At 35.1% G+C, this 12,721-nt stretch overlaps 1 long non-coding RNA gene across 4 annotated transcripts in view; it reads left to right on the top strand.

Annotated features, from left to right (window-relative positions):
* The window catches only part of LOC137491393 (uncharacterized), a 65,425-nt gene extending 53,064 nt beyond the window's left edge, over positions 1–12,361 (top strand). For 2 of the 4 annotated variants that reach the window (XR_015482798.1, XR_015482800.1), the window contains one exon: positions 10,404–11,500. This is a non-coding gene — a long non-coding RNA (uncharacterized LOC137491393). Of the gene's footprint in view, positions 1–10,403 lie in introns of all 4 variants that reach the window. The other 2 variants (XR_015482799.1, XR_015482801.1) reach the window with 2 other exon arrangements.
* Positions 12,362–12,721: the final 360 nt, after the last annotated feature.

Genomic DNA, 12,721 nt, shown 5'->3' with positions numbered 1-12,721 from the left:
GACAGAGCGGCACAACAGCACAAAATCAATACAATAAAATTATTTCACAGTGTACCAAGAGCTGCAGGTAAAGTTCTCCTTCCTCGCTCAGACAGAATGTAACATGAAATAAAAGCTGGATTTGATATTGATTCCACATTCCATGTTTTCAGCCGTTGCTCCTTCTCTGAACTCGCATCTGAAGGTTTTTGGTGACAGAAGATAAATGGACCAGGCTTTTAATTTACAGACAATGTCAGTCAGAACACGTCTAGGACAGGACGATCTCTCTCTCTCTCTCTCTCTCTCTCTCTCTCTCTCTCTCTCTCTCTCTCTCTCTCTCTCTCTCTTTCTCTGTCATCCTCCTCAGTGCTGGTTTTGTGAATCTGCTGCTAATGATAGAAAATTGTGCTTACAAACAGCAGAAAAAGAGACTTTAGAGGTTCAAAAGGAAAATAATATTGTCCAGTAGATCGACTACAGGCTATAAAGATTACCAAAACTATAAATGTTAAATGGCAAATGTAGGAAAGCAATTTTTTAGCAATCAAACAAAATTCACAAACTCTACTACTTCATATTTTAACTGTGATGTCTGGTCAAATACATTCAATTCGATTCAAGTTTATTTGTATAGCGCTTTTTGCAATAATTATAGTTTCAAAGCAGCTTTACAAAAGGTGCACAAAATTGCATTGTAGTCAAATTAAATTACTGTATATAGGCATGGTTAACCTGCAATTGTATAGCATATAGGTGATGTCTATGATGTCCTGGAAGTCCTTGATGGTTGTCTTTATCTCCTCACAGGTCTTTTATCCCATCAATGTATCCCATCACATCTCTATAGGTCTCGGGATGGGCATCCACAGGTGGAAATAGAGAGCAGAGAAAATAATTAACATAGCTGCTGTTCATAATATATTTAAAAAAAAAAATGTCAATGTAAAAATGAAGTGCTCTAAAAGAAAATATAAGTTATATAAACAAACATATAAAGCATATAAGTATTTCTAACAACATGCCTTAAGAATGCATTAAGACAGGAGGAGTGTGGTCTGTCATGCCCACTCACCTGCATGGAGCACACTCATACATCATACCGTTAAGGGATGTATGTATACAGATAGGTCTTTAATCTAGTTTTGTGTGTCTGAGCCTCGGACATTATCAGGAAGGCTATTTCAGAGTTTTGGGGCCATAAATGATAAGGCTCAACCTCCTTTGCTATTCTGGGTATAACCAGAACCCCTGAGGTTTGAGGCTGAAGGATGGTTGGATAAACAGATGCTAAATTATTTAAGGCTTTATAGGTAAGAAGCAATATTTTATTGTTTATATGGAACTTAACAGGCAGCCAGTGTAAAGAAGACAAAGTTGGAGTGATGTGATCATATTTTCTTTACCTGGTAAGAACTCTGGCAGCTGCATTTTGCGCTAACTGAAGTTTATTCATAGAGAATGCTGGGCAAACAGCAAGCAGAGCATGACAGTACAGGCTTTTTTGCATTACAGGCTTTTTTGGATCCGAGATAGATAGCATGCTTTGTAACTTACTAATATTTTTCATATGCATGTGCATATAAAACATCCAAATTACAAAAAAATGGTTTGTAAACATGAAAAACTATATTGACAAGGCTAGTTTGTGAGGGAGAAAATTTCACAACACAGTCACTATAGAAATCAGTCTTTTTGTGTGTTTAAAGTTTAGTGCCCGCCAACTTGCAAAGTTTGGAGCCAGAATGTTGCCTTAGCTAGCTACTAGCATTTATTTACTAGTTAGCTTATAAAACACATTTAACTTACAGAAGAAACTTCAGATGCTTTAGGTATTAATATTTAGTAATTACTACTAGTGTTTAATTCTGTTTAGTTTGATTCACATGTCATTCGTTTACATGAAGGGAAAGGGGATTATTGATAATACTGCAGCCAATCAAAAAAAATTGGCTTCACACTTGTTTAAATGGATATTTCACTCAAAAATAAAAAAATCTGTCATCATTTACGCTCACTGGACTTGGTCCAAACCTTTTCTTCTCTGTTGAACACAAAAGAAGATACAATAAAGGATGTTGGAAACCTGTAAACTTTGTCTCCCATGATATTTGTTTCCCTACTGGAATTGTATGGTTACAAGTTTCCAACATTCTTCAAAATATCTTCTTTCTCTTGTATTCGACAGAAGAAAGAACAGGTTTGGAACAAGTAAAAGTAAATAAAACATAACAGAATATCTTTTTTTTTTTCAGTAAACTATCCATTTAAGAGATTTCCAGCTATCAGTACGGCATTAATCAAATGCCGTCCATGTCTAGATTCTGATTGGAAAACCTGTATTTACAATAATTTTGTTAGCATGTGAACAAAACATTCATTAGATTAAAATCTGTCACTTTCTTAGATTTAATTTAATCTAGAGTTTTAGGCAAGGGCTCAATCTGCAATGTTTTGATCATCATTTGGTCAAATATCTTACGCCATATATATATATATATATATATATATATATATATATATATATATATATATATATATATATATATATATATATATATATATATGGTAGTCAAATGAAAAGTCGAAACTTGGGCTTTTATTCATTGTCTCCAGTTCATGGGCATCTCCAATTTAAAGCCTTTTCTGCACTCCCTTCAGGAATCTCCTAAATCGAAGTCGGCCACATTACTTCAGACTTCAGAAAAATCAATGCTGTGTTATCTAAATGGTTTCTGGTGAAAACAAAGAGAGATAAAGGAAAAACAGTCCAATTAAGCAAATACCAATATAAAATACTGCCCATCATAATAGGCACAGGTAAGACTGCATCATTGCCTCTTATAAAAGTTGAAAGCATCTGATGCAACCCTCCTGCATGCCAGTGATATGAACTGGAGCCGGTGAAAAGAGGCCTACTGTGAGATCTGATTAGAAACTGATACGGTGGGAGTCCTAACTTCACTGCCAGCATGGGGGAGGATCTGCTTTAAGAAGAGCTTTTTGAGCGGCAGCAAAAGTGTGTGTCGACTGAGGATTGCAAACATGAAAAAGGCAGCCAGCGTGACATCAATAATGGCCCCTGATAGCTGATCCGAAAAATCTTTAGCCTGGTGTGTTTGCTCTCTTTCCTCTAGCGACTGCGAGCCTCTCACTGGTTTAATTGGACCCTTTAGTGGATTAGATGATACTTAAAGAGCTCGACTCGCAGTGTAATGTGTTAAAACCCACAACAAAAGCTTGCTGCCGTACAAATTAATCACTCAAAGCATAACAATATTTATTTGTAGACAGGACTGTGTTTTCAGAGGCCACTTTGTCTTCATGAAAAGGCAGGGTTTTCTGGGCTTGGGATCAGCAGTGTGAATCATTATGATGAATATATTTTGAATTTCATGAGCTCTTTTTTCATCCCCTCCAAGGATCTGTTGGTTATGAATTGCTCCAATGGGTAATTCGGCAATCATATTTGGGTCGTGGAACATGCTTAAAATGGCAAAGATTGTGAGTCAGAGAATTGTTCTCTGCTCAGAGCTGTTGCATTATAATAAGAATATGTTTATGAGAGCTGGCCTGGTTTCACTGCTGGGATGTGAATATTTATGTTATGCGCCCATGTTATAGAGCCTGGGTTGACACAAAATCCAATTTTACAAGAGAGAGAAAGAGAGAGAGATCAGTGTTGTGCAGATGATGCTGAATAGACTAATAAGGCCCTATCATAAACCCGGCGCAATGAGGCGCAAGGCATGTAGGCTGTGATTTGTTGCTATTTTCAGACCAGCACAACTTTAATTTTCACACTTTGCACCACGTTGTTTAAATAGCATATCCATTTGCACCACTTTGTGGACTTATGGGTGTGCTGGTCTAAAAAGGAGGTGTGTTAAGGCGCACTGTAGGCGCATTGCTGTTTTGAGAATCTGAAATACACTGCGTCATTGACCAACTAAAAGCTGGTCTAAAGTCAAGTGCTGAGCACATTATTCATGCGCCTATGCGGGTCCAAACGCTTACACATTGCTTAATACACACATGATGTACAACAATACACAGATATCTTTACATATGAAAAAATAAAGGATTCAAATGTTACAAAAAAAAACTTTTTTACATAAATATAAAAACCACTGCCTTCATGCCTTCCTCACCTCAACAGGCTTTTTTTCAGTTTATTTATGACAATTTGCATTTGTATAATGTTATTATGAGCAGTATTATTTGTTATATGCATATTTATTTTGATTTTAATATCAACAAGTTTAGATTTGTCCATATAGGGTATAATAATAGGACGTGCATTTGGATATAACTCCAAATGTTCGACCACACTTCGTTATTATTGTTCATTTATTTGTTTGCTAGAAATTAGAACTGAATTTTAGAAATAGTTTTGAAATAAATCTTTGTGCTTAACAAACGAAATTACAAAATTAAATATAAGAGATGAGACACTTTTTGTTTTAATGCATGTTATGCTCAAAACACACCCATAACTCATTAAGAGAATAAGCAAGACCCTTTTAAGACCATGTGCCAGGGCGCAAACAGTATTTTTCCTTTCTCAAAATAGCAAAAGTCGATTCAGACATGCCCTTCATGCTTTTTGTGACATGCGCTTTACACTTTGCACTTAGATCGTTAAAACAGAGCCCCTAATGTTATGAAGATTAGATCAAGAGATCAAAGTTTTGCTGTTTTACATAGGCATTAATTGCAATGTAATGGCATGCCATTTGATTAACAGCAAAGCTAATTATTGCGCTGGGTTTAACATCAATCAATTTGTGTTGTGACAAAATGAAAAAACTTTTAGTTAGTTTGTTTTTATTAGTTTTTACAAATGCAAGAACATAAAACAATTAAGTTGTCTCCCCAAAAAAAAAACCTCAATGATAAGTAGTAAATAAGTTAATTAACTAGTTTGAACAAACATCAAAGGTCATTTTTGAGTGTTACACCATTTAAAAAAAAACATTTAAAATATACATTTCGGGATTCGTTTTTTTTTTTGTTTTTTTTAATGTTCTTTTATTTATTTAAATAAAAGTGTAAATTTGGCTTAAAATATTTTTTTTAAACAAAAGTCAATAACAAATAGAAACATTCTGCTGATAAACTAAAGTTTGGTCCAAAATTACAAACTTTTAATTAAATTACAGTAGAAGCATAAAGTGTGATGCAAGTAAATATGAGTAAAACGATTCATTTAAAAATCATCAAATATTCAAATATAGCTGAAAATTAGAGTGTTTTATGACCTATAGGTTTTTATTTTAAAATGGTATCTCTAACTCAATTCCTGGAGGGCCGCAGCTCTGCACGGTTTTGCTCTTACCCTAATCAAACACGACTGATGCAACTAATCAAGGTGTTCGAGACTCTTTTGAGACCCTGTTTTTGGAGCAGCTGTGTTTGATTAGAAGCAAAAATGTGCAGAGCTGCGTCCCTCCGGGAATAGAGTTTGAGACCCTTGCTTTTCATGCTCATTGACTTTACAATGTCATCTATTGTAATTCTGTCAGTGTGCCACTACTAATGTGAGGTTCCCACCATGATCTCCTCTCATTAAAACAGAAATAAAATCATAAAACAATGTGGGAAAAAGAGAAACCCTCTCCACGGCCCTCTTGTTCGACTGAAGTGCTCAGCATTATGGTCAGAGGGGATACGGATTTAAATAGATCAAGAGGGATCACTGTAGTGCTTTAGTGCATCTTTATTTTAGAAGTACAAAAAAGTTATCTGATTCATCCAGAGCGTGATTATCTTCTCAAATCCCACATCAGGTAAAGAGCTACTAAGCACACACTTAGCAAGACAGAATAAAGCTGTGTGGGATTAGCAGGATAATTGATATATTGAACTCATGAGCTGTTCTGGTGTTCAAAATGTGTTATTGTATGTAAAATATGGAAATGCAGTAATGATGCTTTCAAAACGTCCTAGAGAATGCTTCAATTTCAAGTCACTTGAGCATGCTTAAAAATGTATGAATGCCATTGTATTGGATAATGAATGATCAAACTGTGCCATTTATTCAAATGCAGTATCGCAAGCACATTTGCAGAGCTGACCTGAGAGTCAATTCACAAGCGTTTTAGCGTTTCGTGTAAAAACAAAAACACCATTTTGTTAGGTACAGTTAGACATGATTAGCCCTGCTGTGAAATATTTATTGAGTTTTAAACATTAAAGTGCTGTTTATCCGATAGTGTGCTAATTTCTAACAATGTATTTTGTCATGATGACAGTGCATATTATGTGGCAAGATACTGTAAAGCATAGGTCTCAAACTGGTTTCCTGGAGGTTTTCTGTTTCGCTCCAGCCCTAATCAAACACAACTGATCCAACTAATCAAGGTGTTCATGACTACTAGAGACTAAGCTGGTGTGAGTTGGAGGTGGTTGGAGCTAAACTATGCAGAGCTGCGGGCCTCCAGGGATTGAGTTTGACACCTACAGTATGCTTTAATTCGTACCTCTCAACATTGGGATGTAAAAATACAGGATATACAGGATTATTTATTCACTATATTTAAATATTGATTAAAGTTGCTCTTCTTTTTTTAGTGAAATCTTTAAGATCCACTATTTAGTTTGATGACAGAGGTGTCCCTTTAAGAATATACAGATCTATAATGAAAACATTTGATTACTTTCATAACTGTTTGTGCTCATTTAGGACAAAATTAGTTGGGTTTAAAATAACACGGCCGGACTGACGTGTATATATTATAAAGTGCATTTGTCTGTTTAAACACACACTCAAATGCAATTGTATCCACTTTTGCTCCTATTAAGATTGTATGCACAGAATTAGTTGTTTAAATTAAAACACACCAGGACGGACATGTTTACATATTGTATAAAGTGTATTTGTCTGTTTAACCTAGCCTGATCTTACGAGGAAATGGAAGTATTTTATGTTTTGTGAGTTTAGTGGCTAATTCGTACAAGTTCAGTCGTACGAAAATGTATGATTTTAAAAAGGAGGCGTAGCACCCAACCCCACCCCTAATCCCAACCGTCACTGGGTGATGAGCAAATTGTACTAAATTGTGCGAATTAGATTGTACAAATTACGAATTAGCCACTAAATCAAGTTATGAATTGCTGTGAGATTGCGTTGTAAACACGCACCCAAATCCAAAGTGTCCCGTGTACAGAGTTAACTGTGTTTAAAATAAAACATGCCAGGACGAACATGTCTACATATTATATAAAGTGTATTTGTCTTTTTAAACACATTCCCAAATGCAAAAGTGTCCACTTTTGCTCCTCTTCAAATTCCATGTACAGAATTAGTTGTTTAAAAGTAAACATGCCAGGACAAACATGTTTACATATTATATAAGGTGTATTTGTCTTTTTAAACACACTCCCTAATCCAAAAGTGTCCACTTTCGCTCCTCTTAAAATTGTGTGTACAGAATTAGTTGTTTAAAATAAAACATGCCAGGACGGACATGTTTACATATTATATAAAGTGTATTTGTCTGTTTAAACACACACCCAAATCCAAAAGTGTCCACTTTTGCTCTTCTTTAAATTTTTTGTACAGAAGCCAATCTAGGAACAGTTTATCGCACGTCAGTCAGCACTCATACATGCATTCGCTGATTCAGGAGTTCTCTTTCAGGACCATTCTCTTGAACAGCTTTTGCAATTATATTATGTTTAAGATGGGCTCTGTGTGTTGATGGTGCTTTCACTTTTCATAGAAAGATTAAAAATAAGGGGGGAAATATTTAAATGGGATGATAGCGAGATAGAATGATAAAATACGGGAAAATCCAAGCAAAAAAACAAAAACAAAAAAACGGGAGGATTAACAGCATGCTTTAATTCAGCTTAAAGTGACTTCAAAGGCTTAACTGGGTTAATTAAGTTAATTTAATAAGTCATTGGATAGCAGTGGTTTGTTCTGTAGCCAATTTAATAAATGATCATTTAAAGAGGGCTAATAATATTGAAAAAAAGATGATTTTTATTCCATCAAAACTCAAAGAAGTAAGACTTTCTCCAGGAAAAAAAAGGAAATACTGTTAACATATTCTTAATCTGTTAAACTTCATCTGACAAATATTTGAATATAATAAACACTTTACAAGAGGGCTAATCATTTTGCCTTCAATTGTATCTATAGTCTTTCATTAAGACTAATAGTCATTGTTAATTTTTTTGTTTATATTAAGTTAAGTTTGTGAAGGTTATACATTGCTTGTTTTTAGATTTGTATTACTCAATAAACAGCACTTGGCTTCATTACACCTGCCTACAGTATATAAAAGCAATTTTTAGTAAATCCTGGCAGAGTGGTTTTAAAGCCAAAAGAGAGTTTGCGCTGGCACAAGCTGTTAGTAAATCTGGCCTCAAGTCTAGCAGTTTTTCCTCTTCATCTGCCAGTCTCCTCCTCCTGTGTTCTTCACACTAGTATATCAGTCCCAGGCTTTTGGCTACCCTCTAATATAAAAAAAAGTGTTGGTGACCCATAACTAGATGTTATTCATTAAACCCCAGCAGAAAATGCTCTGTTTTCAAGGTGTTTTTGAGCTGTAAGTTATTTACTTCACAAGCTGCCTTATGTCTAGTGCAGGAAAATAAGCATGAAACTTCTGCTCATCAAGAAAATAAATTAACAACAAATCCATTCGAATATACTCCTGAAATTAGAATTATTAGCCCCCTGAATTATTAGCCCAGAAAATACGATGGAATATGATTTTCCAACACATTTCTAAACATGATAGTTTTAATAACTAATTCTAAATTAATTTTATGCATAATGACAGTATATTTTGCTAGATTTTTTAAAGATACTATTCAACTTAAAGTGACATTAAATGATTTAACTAGGCTAATTAGGCCAGTTAGGGTATTTAGTCAAATCTTTGTGTAATGATGGTTTGATCTGTAGACAATCGGAAAAAAATATTGCTTAAGGGGGCTAATAATAATAACCTTAAAACGCTTTAAAAAATTAAAACTGCTTTTATTCCAGCAGAAATATAACATATAATATTTTCTCCATAAGAAAAAATATTATGAGACATACTGTGAAAATTTCCTCCGTTAAACATCATTTGGGAAATATTTGAAAACCAAAAAATGGCAGGTAAAATAATTCTACAAATTAGAGAGTGGTATGATTTGCGATACTCATTTTAGTTTTTGTCACACAGATGGATGGCAAACACATGCGAGCATGAAAGAGCATAACTGTGACTGTTACAGGGGGTTTCACTCTGCTAACCTTTGGATTCATTTCCATTTCTCAAGCCGGGTGGTGTCTCTCCTATCGGCCCTAAAGGTTAATTGATTTCTCCCCGTGAGCACCGAACACTCCAGAACACAGACATGAATAATAGAACAGGACTGTGTATCATCTGTGTATTGTGTCCAGATCATGTTAAACAAACGTCTGCGCCAGCATCAGACTTGTGGGAGGGGGAAAACAACCTGTATAAAAACTGTAACCCTTAGTATGTTAACATAATGAACATTGCTGTATACACTATTGTACTAGTTAAATGTTAATTGTTCGACAAACATTATGTGTGGAGTTGTTTCTCGTAAATATGCAGATATTAAGTTGATCCAGGTCTGTAGAAAGCTAAATAATTACCTCACTGCAAATAATGCTGTTTCACACAATCCCTTCATGTCATGTTTACAAAGTTGATTAAACATAAACCCCCACCCCCCCCACCCACCCACCTTCCCAAAAGACTAAGCAGACAAGAAAATGAATAAATGAATGTATCTTTATTAAACTTCTTTATGCTCTATTAAAGTAGGTATATTGTCACAGGCCTGAAAACACATGCAGATAATGAACTTTCACTCTACTGTGCTTAAATTCTACACAAATTTCTTGTGTTTTAAGCTGTGGTGGTCATCTATAATCCCAATTTAACAATGCAAATCTTGTGATGGGAATTATTGCGGACGCACACATTGCAATATCGATTCTCACGCGATATATTGAAATCATTCACAACACAATAAAATAAAGTGTTAAGTTAGTGTTTCACATACTATTAAATGTGTTAAATGCTTGATTCTGAGTGTTTTTTTAGGTGCATGTGCAATTAGTTACCCATAAACTCACTGCTAAGTAGTTCTAAGTCTGATAAAAAATAATAAATTACCACCTTATCAGTTATTCTTTGCTTTAAGCATTTGTTTAATGCATCATAACAAGTCATTTGTAATCATTTTATTAGTATTTTAAGTTTTTATTTAGCTTTCAATATTTATTCATATTCTAGGTTTATATAACAATAATTTTGGAAATAATCTTTTGACTTTTTAAGCCATTTCTTTAATCAAGAGGGAGCTACAAAAGGTCCGTGTAGGAGAACATTGTGATATTTTGTATGATTTATAGGTACACCAATTTTTTTGTTTGTTTGTTTCAGCGTTCAACTGGCCATGCAGTCTCAAAATGACAGCCACCAAATGAGGAATGAATGAAACTGAAGGTTTCCAAGGCCAGCGATGACTCAAGGATTCCTCTCAAGTGCGTAGGCATTTTTAATTGTTTTTTTGCATCTTTTTTAAAAAGATTTTAGATGTAATGAAATAGTCAAGTAGAAAAAAATACATCAATTTCTGATTATCTAAGCTGCAAGATATACGTCCTATATGAATCGAGAATTAATGTAAAGGGCAGACACTGCACGTTCTTGTTCTGACAAACGAGGTCTACATCTCACCAGGGAGCTGTCACATAATGAAAGATGAAAATCTTATGCTTCAGGCCACAATGTAAAGGTCACCACGACCAGTAATACTCAGCCTGGGGTCAAATAAATGTCACGAACAAGGTTCCTAAATTCACTGGATTTCCATGTCTGATCTCGCACCTGCTGCGTGCATCTCTCACCTGCTTTTGAGTCAAGCTGAAAGCAGGTGGTCAAATCTATGCCATTGCCCTTCAGGATCTGCCCAGATCGATAGGTGACACTTTAAAGCATGTGGTGACGCTTTTTCACAAAATACGCGCCGAACAGTTCTGAAGAATCAAAATGTCTGGGTTTAGCAAATCAGAAACACCTACACGACAATCTATAGCAGCAAGTCTGGAAGCAAAGCACAATTTGACTGTTTTTCAGAAAAGAGCGAATGAGAGAAGCTTGTGAAATGAAGACAAAAGGAAAGCAGCGATGCAGAGGTGATGGGGTAGTTAGCAGAAACACCAAGCAAATTGATTTCCTGGCTGACAGCAACAGCAGCAGCGTGGCCGTGCATCATGGGTTACATAAGTGCTCTGCCATCATGATCAAGCGCAGCAGGAAGAGACATGCCAGAGCTCCTCCGCCGGCGAGATTGACAGCGACAGGGTCGGCAGCACGGGTTACTCGATATGCAACCAGGGAATCGGCAGGGCAGAAAATCTTCCCAGCGTCCACCTTGTGTCTGTCGCATAGCATCACAGCAGAACGCTGGGCTACAAAATCATCCTGGCAGTAATGAAATAAATACCTTTTGACATGCTTTGATGCTTTTGACATCACCAGGTCGTGTTTTGTTTCATGTTTTTTTATTGGTGGCTGGAGTTAGCCTTGTTTAACCTCGCCTACTACAAGCCAGTTTCATTTTCTTTTCAAACATGGGATTTTTTTGATATTCGTGCACTTTTGTTTTAAGGAAAACATCTTTATTCAATCTCTTTTTAAACATCTTAATGGTATAAACAGCCAGATTTATTCTGCGATTAGTAAACAACCCCCTGGTAGTGCAGCATGCCTAATGTGTCTGAGAATTTGTCAGGCATGAACTGGCTCAACATTTAGTAAACCCTGAAGAAAAGCTAATGTTATATAAGCCATATTTAGTGGTTTGAAGTGGTGTAGGGGTTTTCACTGGCCACAATTTTGTTGTTGAGTAATTGTGTTTTATAAGATTGAATCTGACTATTAAGACATTTATTCCTGCTTAGATAAAGCTGTATTTTTCCTTCTTAAACCTTAGTGTTGAATCACATCAAAATTATAGTGCTGAACTGACATGCGCCTCAGCCAAACAAACATGGATAATGTGATGAGGGATGAACTGCAGTCAGATGAGAACAGTGTCAGTAAACTCCTTTTTCTTTATATATATATATGCTATACCCAGCCTCAAAGCAGATCTATTGATAAATATTGATTCCTGTTCATGGATATAAATTTTTTTCCGAGTGACCCAGCACGACCTTTCAGTGTAATTCATTTCAATATTTTTTGTCTCTCAGTGTAATGTATTGCAATCTACATTTCAATATTTATTTACCAGTACTATATTTTGTCTTGAAAGGCTGATCTGACAATGGCAAGTTACCTACTATATATATTTTTTAAATCTCTTGATTTAACGTTGACTATTATTGCATTTGAAGAAAATAATTTATTTCAAAATATATAACAAAGTATGAAAACAATATAGTGTCTCAAACATGCAGGCAAGAAAGATACTGGCTAATAATTAGTTTATTTCATGCTGAATGTCACAAACAATTTATACGTGTTGAATTTAAACAGGCAAACTTAAATTAGTAATGTTCAACTTAATTTGTGTTGAAATTAAGCCCAATTAAATTGTTCACAACCACTTAACTTAAAAAAAACATTGAGTAAATCCAAGAAATCATCTATGAATATTTTTTTTTCAGTTCACAAGGAACAAAAAGGGCAATTTGTATCCATAAACATGAATTAATTGATAAATTTAATGTCATTGACTTGGTTGATAAATA

The sequence above is a fragment of the Danio rerio genome, chromosome 4, assembly GCF_052040795.2.
Source record: "Danio rerio strain M-AB ecotype USA chromosome 4, GRCz13ab, whole genome shotgun sequence".
NCBI classification, from domain to species: Eukaryota; Metazoa; Chordata; class Actinopteri; order Cypriniformes; family Danionidae; genus Danio; species Danio rerio.
This window is presented reverse-complemented; position numbering and strand designations above follow the sequence as displayed.